Raw genomic sequence first — 13,884 nt, 5'->3', positions numbered from 1 at the left:
ACTTTTATTATTGGAGCTTCCAAATTGTGAGGGTGATGAAATTTGGAAGGTGTACCTTCCGGAGCCAAGGCTCCCTGAGAGCTCTGAAGGCAGAGGGGTGTTTGGCTGAAGCGATTGCATTTTCCTGATGGTGTTCTGTTTTGACTGGAAGCGCCTCTGCATAATTTCATGTCAGGCAGAATAAAATAATCTTTCCTCCTGCTGGTGCTTTGTAGTTAGATTGTAGAGAATCTTCATAAAATATGCTGGCAACACATCTTTGATCCAGTATTCATATATTCTCCTGCACACCAAATTTCAAGGCCATGTTTAAAGGGAATAAAGAAAAAGACCCCTATAAAAAATGACAGCTATGCCGCTTGGTTTACAAAGAGCCTCTAACAAACATTTAGATCTTTCGACCTTCCAACTTAAAACAAATTATTAATTTATGGCGGGTGTGTGCAGTTGTGTTTATGATTATGATTGTGCATTGTGTGCGTGCCTGGCGCATGTGTGGAGGCCAGAAGGCAACTTGGATCTGTCCTTTCACCCTGTGGGCCATAGGGATATAACTCGTTACTAGGCTTGGTAGCAGTTGACTTTACCCATGGAGCAATCTTGCCAGCTTACTTCTTAAGTCTTAATCCACAATCCACCAGTGCCCAAATACCTGCTCAGTCTTTAAATAGTTGCTTTTGGTTCTGAAAAAAAAATTATGTCAGCGCATGTCTGGTGAATGGTACATGCTGCTGTGATATTTCATGTACGAGCTGTGGTTGAAAAGGGTCAGCATTTCCAGTTGGTGGGTTTACCAGAACGGAAGGGCTGTGTCTCTGCATGTTTAGATACTAAGAACACTTCAGGGAGAGGTGTTTGGTAGCAGAAGGAGTTGTTTCCTTTGGAAAGAAAGTTGGGCTGTAGAACAGCACAGCTGGAGTAGGAAGTGGGGTTCTAGTATAGCATGACTCTAGAGAGAATTGGGGCTCTAGATTAGCCTGACTCTAGAAGAAAATGGGTTCTAGAACAGCCTGACTTCAGAAGGAAATGGGATTCTAGAACAGTCTGATTCTAGAAAGAAGTGGTACTCTAAAATGGCCTGACTCTAGAAGAAAGTAGGGTTCTAGAACAGTCACATTCTAGAAGGAAATGGGTTTCTACAACAGTCTGACTTTAGAAGGAAGGGGGAATTCTAGAACAGTCTGACTCTAGAAAGAAGTGTGGCTCTAGAACAACCCAACTTTAGAGCCGTTCCAGGTCATAGCTGACGAGTTCAGCTAGGCAACAAGTCAAGTGTTCGGTTTGAAGATCTGCGGAAGGTCTTTCTGTTTGGATATGAGGTGGAGACAGTCTTAAGAAGACCACATGGAGATGTGCACACCCACGAAGAAGGGACACAACCTTCTCAGCATGGACTAGCACATCAAGAGGTGAGGAAAATATAAAGGGGAAGGTGGTCCAACTTTTAGCCATTCAACAGGTAGGTGTGGAGTCTGAGGAGGAGATGGGCAGGGAGCATCCCGTTATCCCAGGCTTTTAAAACCTCACTTTTGATAACAAGAAGCAAGATATGACTGAGCAGATAGAAGCTCAAATGAGCAGAGATATACCCTGCTAGGCGGCATAACAATGGTGTCTGACTTTCAAAAGATAGTTAAATGGCTGTCCCAGAGAGCTGTTTGAGACGGTGGTGTTCCAGGTAAAACAATAACTAAATAGTTTTGTCTATGACTGATGCCACCCATAAACAATCTAAAGAGGGCACTCTTTAGATTTAACTTTTCATTTCTTAAGGCATGACCTAGACTTTTAAACAGGAGAATGCAATGGGCTTTGTTAAGTTCTGTAACTATAGGCCCTGCAAAGGTGGATTCGGAGGGGAGCCCACCCTCTTCCTGTCAGAGGGTTTCTGCTCTGACTGCCCTTAGAGCCTAAGGTCACTCTGTGCCCTGTGAGGTTACAGTAGCTACTTTTCTGTTGATGGTGATACAATGTCAAGATCAAAAGCGACTTAAGGCAGAGTGACTTTTCATCTAGGTTTCCAGAAGGCTAAGATCTGTGATGATGGGAAAGGTGAGGTAGCAGGCAGTATTCCTGTGAAGGTGCCTGTGTGGCAAGGTTGTAGGCAGGCCAGGCTACGTGTGAAGAGAAGAGAGGAGAGATATAGCATGGGGCTCACCTTGCCAGAGTCCCCCGGACATAAATGTGCCTTTAGTGACTTACTGCTCCTTTTTTAAAATTTGTTTTCTTGGACAGAATTTTCTGGATCCCAGGTTTGTCTATCCTTAATTTTGTAGTTGGGGATGTCCTTGACCTTTTGATCCCCCTGCCGCAATATTCAGAGTTCTAGAATTATAGGCACAGGTGAGCAGCCCTGTTGATGTAGTGCTGAAATTGGACCCAGCATTTCATGTGTGCTGCCTGCCTAGCCCACTGCAGCCCTCAGTGCTGATTGGGGTTTGCAGCTAAGCCCACTCTAAGCCCTCTTGGTGCTCAGGGTTTGTTCTTTGCTTGTTGTCTTAGAGTTTCTATTCCTGCACAAACATCCAGACCAAGAAGCAAGCTGGGGAGGAAAGGTTTATTCAGCTTACACTTCCACATTGCTGTTCATCACCAAAGGAAGTCAGGACTGGAACTCAAATGGGTCAGGAAGCAGGAGCTGAGGCAGAGGCCATGGAGGGATGTTACTTAATGGTTTGCTTCCCCTGGCTTGCTCAACTTACTCTCTTATAGAACCCAAGACTACCAGCCAGGGATGGCACCACCCACAATGGGCCCTCTAACCCTTGATCAGTAATTGAGAAAATGCCTTCCAGCTGGGTCTCATGGAGGCATTTCCTCAAGGGAGGCTCCTTTCTCTGTGATCACTCCAGCTTGTGTAAGGTTGACACACAAAACCAGCCAGTGCATCTGCTTTGCTTCAGCTCCATGGCTTCTTAGATGTGACTGGAAGCACAGCATCTTCCAGTGTTGTAGAACGGGACTTGGTCTTTTCTGCTCTCTATCTTCACCCCACGCCCACCCGCAGGAAACTGTAAAACTCTGCTCTTGAGGAGACCTTTGAAAAGCAGACAAAAGGAAATTCAAAAGTTCGTTACTTAGTAACTGTGATTAATGAATACTATGTCCACTGTAACATTTTCACCACACGGGAGTGATACGTGAGCCACAGGTCTTAGTTTCAGTTGCTGTAGCACAGAGGCCACAGCTGGTTGACTTATAAACAAGACAGTTTAATGCAGACATTTCTAGGGACCAGGAATGCGCAGTGAAGACCTAGGCCAGATTCAGTGTCTGTAGAAGTGTAGCTTCTGGTTCATCTCTGTTTGTATATGTGGAAGGGGCAGGGAGATCTCTGGGGTCTCACTTATAAAGGTTCTAATCCTGTTCATATGGGCCCCATCCTCATGACTCATGAACCCCTAAAGACTGCACCTCCCACCTCTGTAACCTTAGGGGTGAAGAATTCCTTGGGGGAATTATGTAGGACTCAGACCTTAGTCTTGCACCTTGCTTAATTAAACCCCAACACCACCACCTGGGAGACTTGCCACAAGTTTGTATACAGCTAAACTGATGCAGATAAAATTAGGACATAATCCTTCCTTCCTAGTGAAAATTTTAACTTGTACATTTGAAAGAGTTCTTTAAGACACATACAGATAATCTAGGTAGCTCTTGGGTACACAGAGACATATACATATATTTGCATATATACACATCGATAAAGGGATCTCTAAGCCTCTGCAGAATCTGCCTGTTTTCAGTCACTTAGCTTGGAATCACTGATGTCGATAACCCTTCTCCCACTGTGGACGTCTCAGACCACAGCCTCTCCAGGGGTGGTGTGTTGGCACACATCAGGGATGTGTTGGTCCTGACTCACCCCAGGGATTACAGACAGTTTCTGCTTTCTCTGTGCTGCTTGCTTTTAGATGTCCCCTTGGTTATCTCACAAGACCACTCACTGATCATCTGCTGGGTCTGCCTCTTCCTTGAGCCATCAGTGACTGAGGAGTGACATCAGCTGTGGGACCCACGGTCTTCATCATGTACAAGTGACAGAGCCTCCGGATCTTACTGGTCTTCCTGGACCAGTGAGGGCTGTAACGATTCAATAGTGATGGTGAGAGCTTTTCCAATCAGAGACCTTGAGACAGAAGGTAGGAACAGGTAACAGAAGAAAGGTGGGCCAGGCTAGCATGTGCTCTACACAGTCTAATGCAGTGGAGCGAGAACCTCAGAACTGAGTGTGTATGAAGGTACAACATACGAGGTCTGGGCCCACAGGGTCTCAGAGCACCATACTCCTGCTCTGTGTGGACATGTCTGTGGAGTAATGGTTGTTAGCAAAGATGGAACCAGGACTTCTCCCTGCTGCTTTACCAGGTCTCTTCTTCTCCAACTTCAATGTCTGCCTTGTGCATCCCACCTGGGCTCAGAGCTGCCAGCAGCTTTGTTTTCCGAGCATAAGGTGAGGATCTTTATTTTAGTCTCAGAAAGCTCAGTTGTTGACCGGAGTTCACTGCGCTCCAAGTTGTCATCCTGTAGCCCTGTGGATACAGCCCAGATGCCAGGCTATATGCTACCCCCAAAGAACTTAGAAGTAAATGAGTAATAGGATGCTCTTAGGATTCTTCTGGGTTTTCTCCACTTGGCATTTCAAGAATGCGGTGCAGAGATTTCTTGCTTGAATTTACACCTTATGCTAGTTCAGCACTCTGGAGTTTACAAAGCTCTTTTCACCTGGGAAAGCACTGACCCTAGGCAGGAGCTCTCCCTCTGAACCATGCCTCCATCCTTCACTGGTATTTTTTTATGCACATATTATACAGTATTAAAATACAGGTATTAACGTGAGTCATTCTCCATCTTCTTACTGGTATATTCTAGGCAAGGGTTCTACCACTGAGTCATACCTCCTGCCCTCACTGGAAGATTCTAGCCAGGAACTCTCCTGCAGACCCATACACTTCAGCACTCAATGTGGTTTCTAGGTCAGCACTAGGCTACCACTGATCAATGGCCTCAGTCTCCTGTTGGTGGCTTCTAGACCAGTGCTCTCCCACTGGGTCGCACCCTTAGGCTTTATTGATGGGTCAGATGCCTGCACTGTATTTCTGAGTCATAGACCCAGCCCTCCTCCACTGTTACTATGGCATTTGTAATTTAAGAGTCTTTAAAAATTCACCTCTCAAGTTGTGTTTGACTTAGGACTTACACTTCCTTCCTGAGAGTCCCAACTAGGAACAGCAAGTTAGGCATCCTTCCTTCTATCAGAGGTAGCGAGAGCTGCCACTCCAGATACTCTGGGTCTACTTGACCTGGTCTTCCTTTAAGCAGTGGGGAGCTTGGATTCTGCATTTCTGTCTCAAGCAGGCATTGGCTTCGGCTGAGCTTGGATAGTTGTCATTAACTGCTGAGGGCTAGGGTGGCCCTTTCATCATTAGAGTCTAATGACAATAGTTCAGCACCCATGGCTGAGATTGTCATCAGGAACTTCTTCTGCTTCTAGGCAAGTGGGAGGGAGGGGAGAGAAAACTCAGATTGATGAAAGGTGTCTATGCGAAGTGAGAAAGAGAACCAGAGGAGAATGAAAGGGTCATGGAGGTATAGGTGATACACATGTAGAGGAAGGGAATATTTGGAGGGAGGGGAGGAACCAGGCAGAGGATACATGGGGACAGGCGAGGGTGGTTGTGAATGAAGCTAAAGACAGAACAAACTGTAGTGATGTGAAAATCCCACGACGAGGCCTGTTACTTTGCATGCTAACTTCAAAAATAGTAATAAAAAAGGAAAAACCTGACACATAAACAAAGCCATGGGGTGGTTGTGATTCATTCCAGAGTGATAAATTACACTTTGTGACAGCTTCACTCCTCATTGTGGGACCAGGGATCCAGACGTGCTGACTTACCACAGGGTGGCATTGGGGCTCTGAGAAGGGCTGTGATGACAGAGCCCTGAGAGGAGGGTTTCTGTTTATTGACCTGTTCCTGCCTCCTTCACAGAGGAGGACAGGGTTAGTCTTGTCTTCTGAACCTGGAGATGACTTGGCTCTCTTGTTTAGCAGGTGACTGTTGGCAGAGATAGGTGTGTGTGTGTGTGTGTGTGTGTGTGTGTGTGTGTAAGAGAAACTGACTCTGTGACAATGTGTGTGAGAGAGAGTATGTGTATCTGTGTGAGAGACACAGAGAGTATCTCTTTTAGTGCGCGAGAGTCTCTGTGTGTCTGTGTCTGTCTCTGTATGTATGTGAAAAAGAAAAAGACAGAAACAGACAGGCAGAGGTATAGACAGAGACAGAGAGATAAAGTAGGAGACAGAGAGATAGAATGTGAGCAAGTGTTAAGTTTCAGCTCTGTGCAGAACTCCGCCAGTCCTGAAAGGTCCCTTCTCTTATGAGGTCGGGGACCCATAATTGGGCTGTGCTGTGACATGGGACAGGACCAGGAAGGTTGCCAGAGACATGGAAATGCTGGAGTGATATGCTGTCCATCTGGCTCAGGCTGAGGTATGATGATTTGACTACAATAGTGCCTGGGGCTAATTCCACATCCCATCCTTCTCAGTGGGATTCTACTAAACAGACATTGACTTCTAAGTAGTGTGGTGGTTTGAATAAGCTTGGCCCTAATATGCGTGGCACTATTAGGAGGGGTGGTCTTATTGGAGTAGGTATGGCCTTGTTGGAGGAAGTGTGTCACTGTGGCTGTGGTCTTTGAGAGACCTTCCTCCTAGGTGCCTGGAAGCCAGTCTTCTCTTGTCTGCCTTTGGATCAAGATGCAGAACTATTGGCTTTCTAGCCCTATACTTGCCTGGATGCTGCCATGCTCCCACCTTGATGATAATGGACTGAGGCTCTAAAACTGTAAGCCAGTCCCAATTAAATGCTGTCCTTTCTAAGAGTTGTTCTGGTCACGACACCTCTTCACAGCAGTAAAACCCTAACTAAGAAAAAGACGTCTAGGTATTATTTGACTGATTTTTGTGTTCAAATGCTTTCATGCCCTAAATGTTTTCAGGGGAACCCTCCTCACACTCCAGTCTCCTATAATTTCCCCCAGAACCTCATTAGTTTTGATGTTTTTAATTTCTTACATACCAATATTAAATATTACATTTGCATTTTCACATGGGACTTTCCTCTCAGATTCTAATAGTCTTTCTATGCTTTTATCTCCATGAGCACAACCGGGACACACTTGTGTCAGCTTCTGTGTTTTAGAGGGATCAGTATTATTTGGTGAAGACTGTAGCATTTCTTTCTCATCCTCTTGACACCCAGGGCGTCTCTTGGAGGCCCTGAGCAACTTTCTCTACAGATAGTGAGCTCCTAAGTTGCGCAATGTTGTTAAAACTCAGACATTCAGAAATGGTGTTTAGCACCTACAGAACTGTCCAAAGAAAGGGAGGTCTCCAGAAAGAGATGAGGCTCCAATCATAAGGTCAATGGCTATTTAAAAGACAACCAGATACTGTCTTTCTCTCCAAGTGTCTTTTCTATTTGCTGTGATAAAGAAATTCAACCAAAACAGCTGCTGTGAGAGGCACCATGACCAGAACAACTCTTAGAAAGGACAGCATTTAATTGGGGCTGGCTTACAGTTTCAGAGCCTCAGTCCATTATCATCAAGGTGGGAGCATGGCAGCATCCAAGCAGGTATAGGGCTAGAGAGCCAATAGTTCTGCATCTTGATCCAAAGGCAGACAAGAGAAGTGTGAGAGTGTGTGTGTGAGTGTGTGAGTGTGTGTGTGTGAGTGTGTGTGAGTGTGTATGAGTGTGTGTATGTGAGTGTGTGGGTGTGTGTGAGTGTATGTGAGTATGTGTGAGTGTGCGTGAGTGTGTATGTGTGTGTGAATGTTTGTGAGTGTGTGAGTGTATGTGAGTGTGTGTGTTAGTGTGTGAGTGTATGTGTGTGTATGGTGTGTGTGTGTGAGTGTTTGTGAGTGTGTGTGTGAGTGTTTGTGAGTGTGTGTGTGAGTGTTTGTGAGTGTGTGAGTGTATGTGTGTGTGTTTGTGAGTGTGTGTGAGTGTGTGAGTGTGTGTGTGAGTGTTTGTGAGTGTGTGTGTGAGAGTGTGTGTGTGTGAGTGTGTGTGTGTGATGTGTGTGTGTGTGTGATGTGTGTGTGTTTGTGAGTGTGTGTGTGAGAGTGTGTGTGAGTGTTTGTGAGGGCGTGTGTGAGAGTGTGTGTGTGTGAGTGTTTGTGAGTGTGTGTGTGTGTGTGTGTGTGTGTGTGGTGTAGCAGGCATCTATTTTGCTCACAGGTCCAGGTCATATTCCATCAACACTCAAAGTTAAGGCAGTAGGGACTTGAAGCAGCTGTTTACACTCTCATTCAAGAGCAGAGAGCAAGGAGCTAATGCACACATCCCAGGCTAGGCTCTCTGTCACTCTTCACAGACTCCAGAGCCAAGCCTCTGTCCACCTTCAGTGTGCTTTAGTTCTCAGTAATGTGCCTCAGTTCTCAGTAATGTGCCTTAGTTCTCAGTAATGTTTTTGAAAGGTTAATTGGAGGACTAGATTTTTTCCTCTCTTTTCTTTTTTAATCTTTCAGTAGGATATTCATAACTTAAAAGGGGGTGTGTATATGGAGGGGAAATTTCAGCCAGAAAGAACAGTTATAAAATGGTCTCTAGGGCAAGCACAGAATGGAGAGGAGTTCACACACTGCCAGACTAGGACTGGAGGGCTTGGTGCTAAATCTGAGAATTCTTGTCATTGAGTCCTGTGCTGTGGGAAATCCACTACTCTGTGCCATTCATTTGTTGAGTGATTACTCCTAGGAAGAATTCTTTTGTTTTCTAAATCACAACACACAGACACACAGACACAGACACAGACACAGACACAGACACAGACACACACACACACACACACACACACACACACACACACACACACACACACACGAATAGGACCTTTTTGTCCTGGCTGTAGCTTGCTTAGGAAATGAAATTAAATAACCTAAGTAATCTGCCCCCGTCCTGTGGGAAGGGTCTGAGTTCAGGAGAAGCCACATTGTCTCGGGACACACCTATACACATCTATGTATTCAGCAACACAGAGGTCCCAGGCACCTGGTTATCTCTACAGTTAGCAGAGGGATCGCTCTATGAACCTGCTTTATCCTTACCATCAGGGGGGAATGAAATCCCTATGAGTTCCTCAACTTGCACAGTCACATATGAGGTGATTGTTTCCCTCATCACCCCATCCTTAAAGTGAGATAGGATGATAGTCCACTCATTGCATTCATCCTTGCAAATCAGGAGGGGTGAAGTCCCCATGCATCTGCCCTAACCCTCAAACCAGGCTGAGTGGCAGCCCTGCACAGCTGCCGAACCCAACACTCAGAGATATAGCCTGTCTGAATAGAAAATTTCAGAAAGTGCACCAGGCCTTACGTGCCATGATATTCCTCCATCCTTTGCTACGCTAAGGGCTCTGGATGTTGGAGGATAAGCCAATGTGTAAGGCTGTGCATAGTCCCCCTGCCCTTACTGTGTTTGTATTCTTTATAAATGCTGCTGCACATGGCTGTGGTAGGCAGGCTGCCCTGCTCCTGTGAGTTCCTCAGCTTTCTACAGCCTTGTGCTCTTGGAGGAGTCAGCAGTGTGGTGTGGAAGGTGAAATCTCCACTCTAGAAGACAGGTGCATTCCCTACTCCTAGATCCGTCAGCCCCATAATCCATCAAACAGTCTCAGCACCATTCCATGGCATCTGCAGTACTCTGTAGGCGGCTTCTTGAGAGAACAGAGATCAATTAGGCACCATCTCCTGTGTGATGCCTAATGTGTTGATGGGGAGACAGGCATGCAAACAACCAGCAAATAGTGCTAAGCTAATTAAACAGCAGGCTGGACACCCAGAGAAGAAAGGAGTCATTGTGACTGGGGCAGCAGCAGAGCCTCCATAGATGACACAGGACGTTGAGAGGCTAAACGGATAAGCTAGGTGGTTAGAGACATAGATTCGAGTTGGAGACGCCATACTGGCTGAACTTTTCCCATTGAAATTGAAGGTCTGAGGCTGTGGCTTCATGGGAACTGGTGACTGATCCATTCTGTGTCACATATGCCTTGATGCATCTAATGTATAATTGGGGGTCTAGATATCCATTGTAGCTGTGACTTCTGTTCACGCAGGCCAGAGCTCTTGGCCTTTTCAAATAGCCCTGGGCTCCTATACAAAGTACTGGAATTGAAAAGTGAACCTTACAGAATTGGTCATCTTGACTCTCCTTTGTCCATACCCCTAAGCACTTGCAAACTTACTTTTAGAAGGGAGTGGTATGATTGAAGACCCCACTTTTAGATCGCATGATCAAAACACTGAATAAGCAATCATCTTAGAGAGGAATACTTTGGGAACCCCTACCACCGTATTTTCTGATTTAAAATAAAAGCTTGCATAGTTTCCACCTATCAATGTATTCTTGTCCCATTTGGAGCTCAACAGATGGGATAGAAGAATCCTAACCATACAGGTTTAGCCAAGCACTGCCATGTGTGTTTTTAAACCACTATTGATTTGGACACTAGGGAAGAGAGACGCTTGGTCCGCTACAATATGATTCCCAATTCTCTCCACATGTGGCCTTAGATCCAGACTCAGGGGATGGGTGGAGTTGACAGATACAGAGGGTCTCTATGTGGTATAGAGAGACGGCAGGTTGTTGGGTGATGGGGGGATAATGGGTTAGGTAGTAGGCAGACGCACACATACCTGGTCGACTGCAGTTATTGGCGAGCAGGCTATGTATGCATCTATGGATGGATGAGCAGATAAATAGCCACTTATTAAAGGAATACATTTGCAAGTTATAAATGTGGGCTATTTTCTCAAAGACTGTAATGGGACGAAGAGGTTTTCTCATTAACATGATGAATTCCGCTGTACGAAAGGGAAGATTAGGACTCAGATCTAGGCGCTGTGGCAGGGCTGTCAGAGCAAAGAGAAGGCTCTAGACTGACCCAAGTAGACAAGTTTCAGCAAGCCTGCTCCTCACTCAGCACCGTGAAGGGTGCCACCCAAAAGTGAAGGATTCCGGGGATTTGTCCCATCACAGCAAGGATACAGGACCCTTGGGTCATCTGAGGAGTCTGGTGAGTAGGGCGCTTACCAGGCAGATGGAGGCTTCAGACTTCTGAACCACCGTGTATCCAATGTCCATCCTTGTAGCTGTCTGTCCTTCAGGATTCCTCAGAGTCTGGACAGCTAAGAACCTAGGACAATAGAAAAGGGTGCCATCTACATTTGTGCTCTAATGGACCCTAAGAGGTTCCCCCAGGTAAATTCCCAGGAGATCTGATCACAATGGACTTCCTAACTAAGGAAGACTAGGTGGGATTGAGGCTGCATGTCTAGCTTGTTTGTCCCAGGTGATGCTGCCAGGGTGGGAAAGAGAGAAAGGAGAGAAAGAATTAAAAGTGCAGCCTCAGTGGTGCTAGATGGAGTATTTAACATATTAGACTTTAAAAGTATTCTTTCAAAGTTCAAAGAGAGAATTACGAGCATGCACCGTGATTCAACATAATAGACAATATTTTAAAACCGCAGCTGTTGTGCCAAGCAATGAAGCCATCCGTGTTCTGAACTTCAACGCAAGGACAAGGTTAGCTTCAACTTTACTGACTGGACTCAGCTCAGCAGGATGAACCATCACAGAATTCCAACTCTTCCCTTGGAAAAGGAAGGTTCAGGGAAGGGCATCCTCATTAAAATGTTGAACCCCCTGGTGCAAGAGACAAGCACTAAGACTGTCATGTTTTCTCAGAGCCTGCTCCAAACGGTCTGCTAGCTTGCTCAGCATTTATTTGAACCACAGCATAGAGGATTTTAATATTCAGAATGCACATTTTATAAGCCTCACGCTGAATATGCATTTCATGAGAATTAGGCTAAATATGAAGAGTCCAACTAGATTAATTCAACCCAGTTGATCTCCCTTTAAAGTCTAGGGAAGCCAAACTGTATTGTACTGCCCATCAGTTTGTCAAAGAGCATCGGAGCTCAGAGATACTTGAAAAGGAATAAAAGCTCCCCCATGGGCAGGCACCTTCTGAAGTAGCTCTCTCCTTGTTCATGCCCATGGGAACAGACTTCAAGTTCAGAATGGGACCACCCTCTCAGTACTTTCTCTCTGTGAACTCCTTTAGAAGCTGCCACAGTACCCTTAAATATCAATTTTAGCCAAACATTTTTGCATATTGCTATTTTTCTCAAAATGATGTCCTTGTCTCCTCGGGGAGCAAGGCAGATGCCACTTGCAGCATTAAAGCTTTTTGAATTTTGCAAAAAGAATACTAGTGATTATTTCCTGAGATTTGAAATAAAATGACATAGTTCAAATAAAATTAAATCTGAACCATGTTCAAAGTAGACCTCAAGATGGAGAAGCAGCCTCTAGGCCTTGGCTCCTCACTCCCGCCTATGTTTTTATTTTGTGGGGAGGGGTAATTCGGAGGATGCGGCAGTGTTCTAGGCAGTTGGAGCTAATGGGATTAGAATATCCATGGGCTCCACTTTCTTAGTCAGGGCAGGGTTCTCTGATAAACCCCAGAACTCTACAAAGTCTCGACCAGTTTCCATCACACCACGCCATGCCTTTCGTTCACCTGTTCAGAACCCAATGGAGAGAGGACTTTATCTCTGTGTTGACTTCGTAGATAAGGAAGGGGAACACACTCTTATCAAATAATGTCAACAACAAGTGGCTAAGGATGTTTAGCAGGCCCCACGCTTCAAGGTTTGCCCGTGCTGGGATTGAGCCTTGGGATTTACCCAGAGCTTAACCTTACCCAGAATCATGGTACCCTGAGCAATGATTCTGCTCATCCCGTGTTCGAGAAACTTAGGGCCTCACACACCGATGCTAATGATGAGACTCTTGGAGCCATTGTGGGAGAAGAGGGAGCCTGAACCTTTGGGTCTCCATGGAACACTTTGAGATTCTGATTAAATAGCTACAATTTAATTAAAAAATTCTAATTAAAATATATACCTCTCTCTTTAATGTTCAGAGATAAGGTTCTCCTCCTAATAAAGGAAATTGGATTTTTTTCAAATGTCTTACAAGGAAAATAATGTTTGACCTTTTAATATTCCAATGCTCGCATTATCTAAATCCTTCCCCCTTCCTGTGTCTTTCTGTGTCACGGTTTAGCCTCCCTGGGTTGTAGGCGACTTCCCACATTTCCAGGATTTACCAATAGCAGCCTTCCTGGCCCTGACTTTGCAGCCTCACCATCTTTCCTCAGTGCCCACAACTCCATCTACTCCTTCTTCCCCAGGCTGGCTAAGCTTCCCTGTAGGTAAGAAAGTCATACTGGTTCCCCAACATCTCTGCCTGCTCAGTCTGATGACTGTGTAAGCTCCTACCAGGATGTTTCTGTGGGCTGCCCTAGATAGAAGCTCACTGTTTTCCTCAGAGGTGTTTGGTTCTGAAGCTGATCTGGCAGCACACATCCTACAGGTTACAGAGTCTTCACCTCACCCCTCCCCTACTGGAGGGGATGCATCCCTCTGCATGGGTTCCTCCATGCTTCTTTCAGTCTTACATTTCAGGAATACATTTTTATCAAATCTGGTTCTTCGGCAATTTCATAAATACGTTCTGGTTTCACTTCCATTCGACCTTTTCCTATGTTTGCATATTTTGTGACCCACTGATTTAAATAGGGCCATCTGCGACTATAGGTTTGGAATGATGCATTTAAGCCCGGTGGGCTCATCAGTGGGAGCAAAGAAGCATGCCCCTTGGGCACTCAAAGGAATCTAGAAATTTGCCCTAGAGGAGATGGCGGCTCCAGATGTGCACATCGATGCCGGGCTCAGTAGAGCCATCTGAGCCAAAGGAATAAGAAATGTTCCACTTGATACCCACATACATTTGTCCA

At 45.5% G+C, this 13,884-nt stretch overlaps 1 protein-coding gene and 1 long non-coding RNA gene across 5 annotated transcripts in view; one reads left to right on the top strand and one right to left on the bottom strand.

The window, feature by feature from the left end:
- Window positions 1-13,884, bottom strand: part of Erich1 (glutamate-rich 1) — a gene marked incomplete at its 5' end in the record, with an annotated part of 52,793,804 nt that overhangs the window by 1,155,716 nt on the left and 51,624,204 nt on the right.
- Window positions 1-13,884, top strand: part of LOC102550919 (uncharacterized) — a 93,780-nt gene that overhangs the window by 62,571 nt on the left and 17,325 nt on the right. Inside the window, exons 1-2 of one of the 5 annotated variants that reach the window (XR_015640076.1) lie at window positions 1,179-1,409; window positions 3,915-4,105. The exons of 3 other annotated variants lie outside the window; for them this stretch is intronic. This is a non-coding gene — a long non-coding RNA (uncharacterized LOC102550919). Of the gene's footprint in view, window positions 1-1,165; window positions 1,410-3,914; window positions 4,106-13,884 lie in introns of those variants that run through there. One more of the 5 variants, XR_015640075.1, reaches the window with a different exon arrangement.

This window comes from Rattus norvegicus, chromosome 16, assembly GCF_021556685.1.
Source record: "Rattus norvegicus strain SHRSP/BbbUtx chromosome 16, alternate assembly SHRSP_T2T, whole genome shotgun sequence".
Taxonomy (NCBI): Eukaryota; Metazoa; Chordata; class Mammalia; order Rodentia; family Muridae; genus Rattus; species Rattus norvegicus.
Note: the sequence above shows the minus strand (reverse complement) of the source record. Positions and strands in the feature narration are given on the sequence as shown.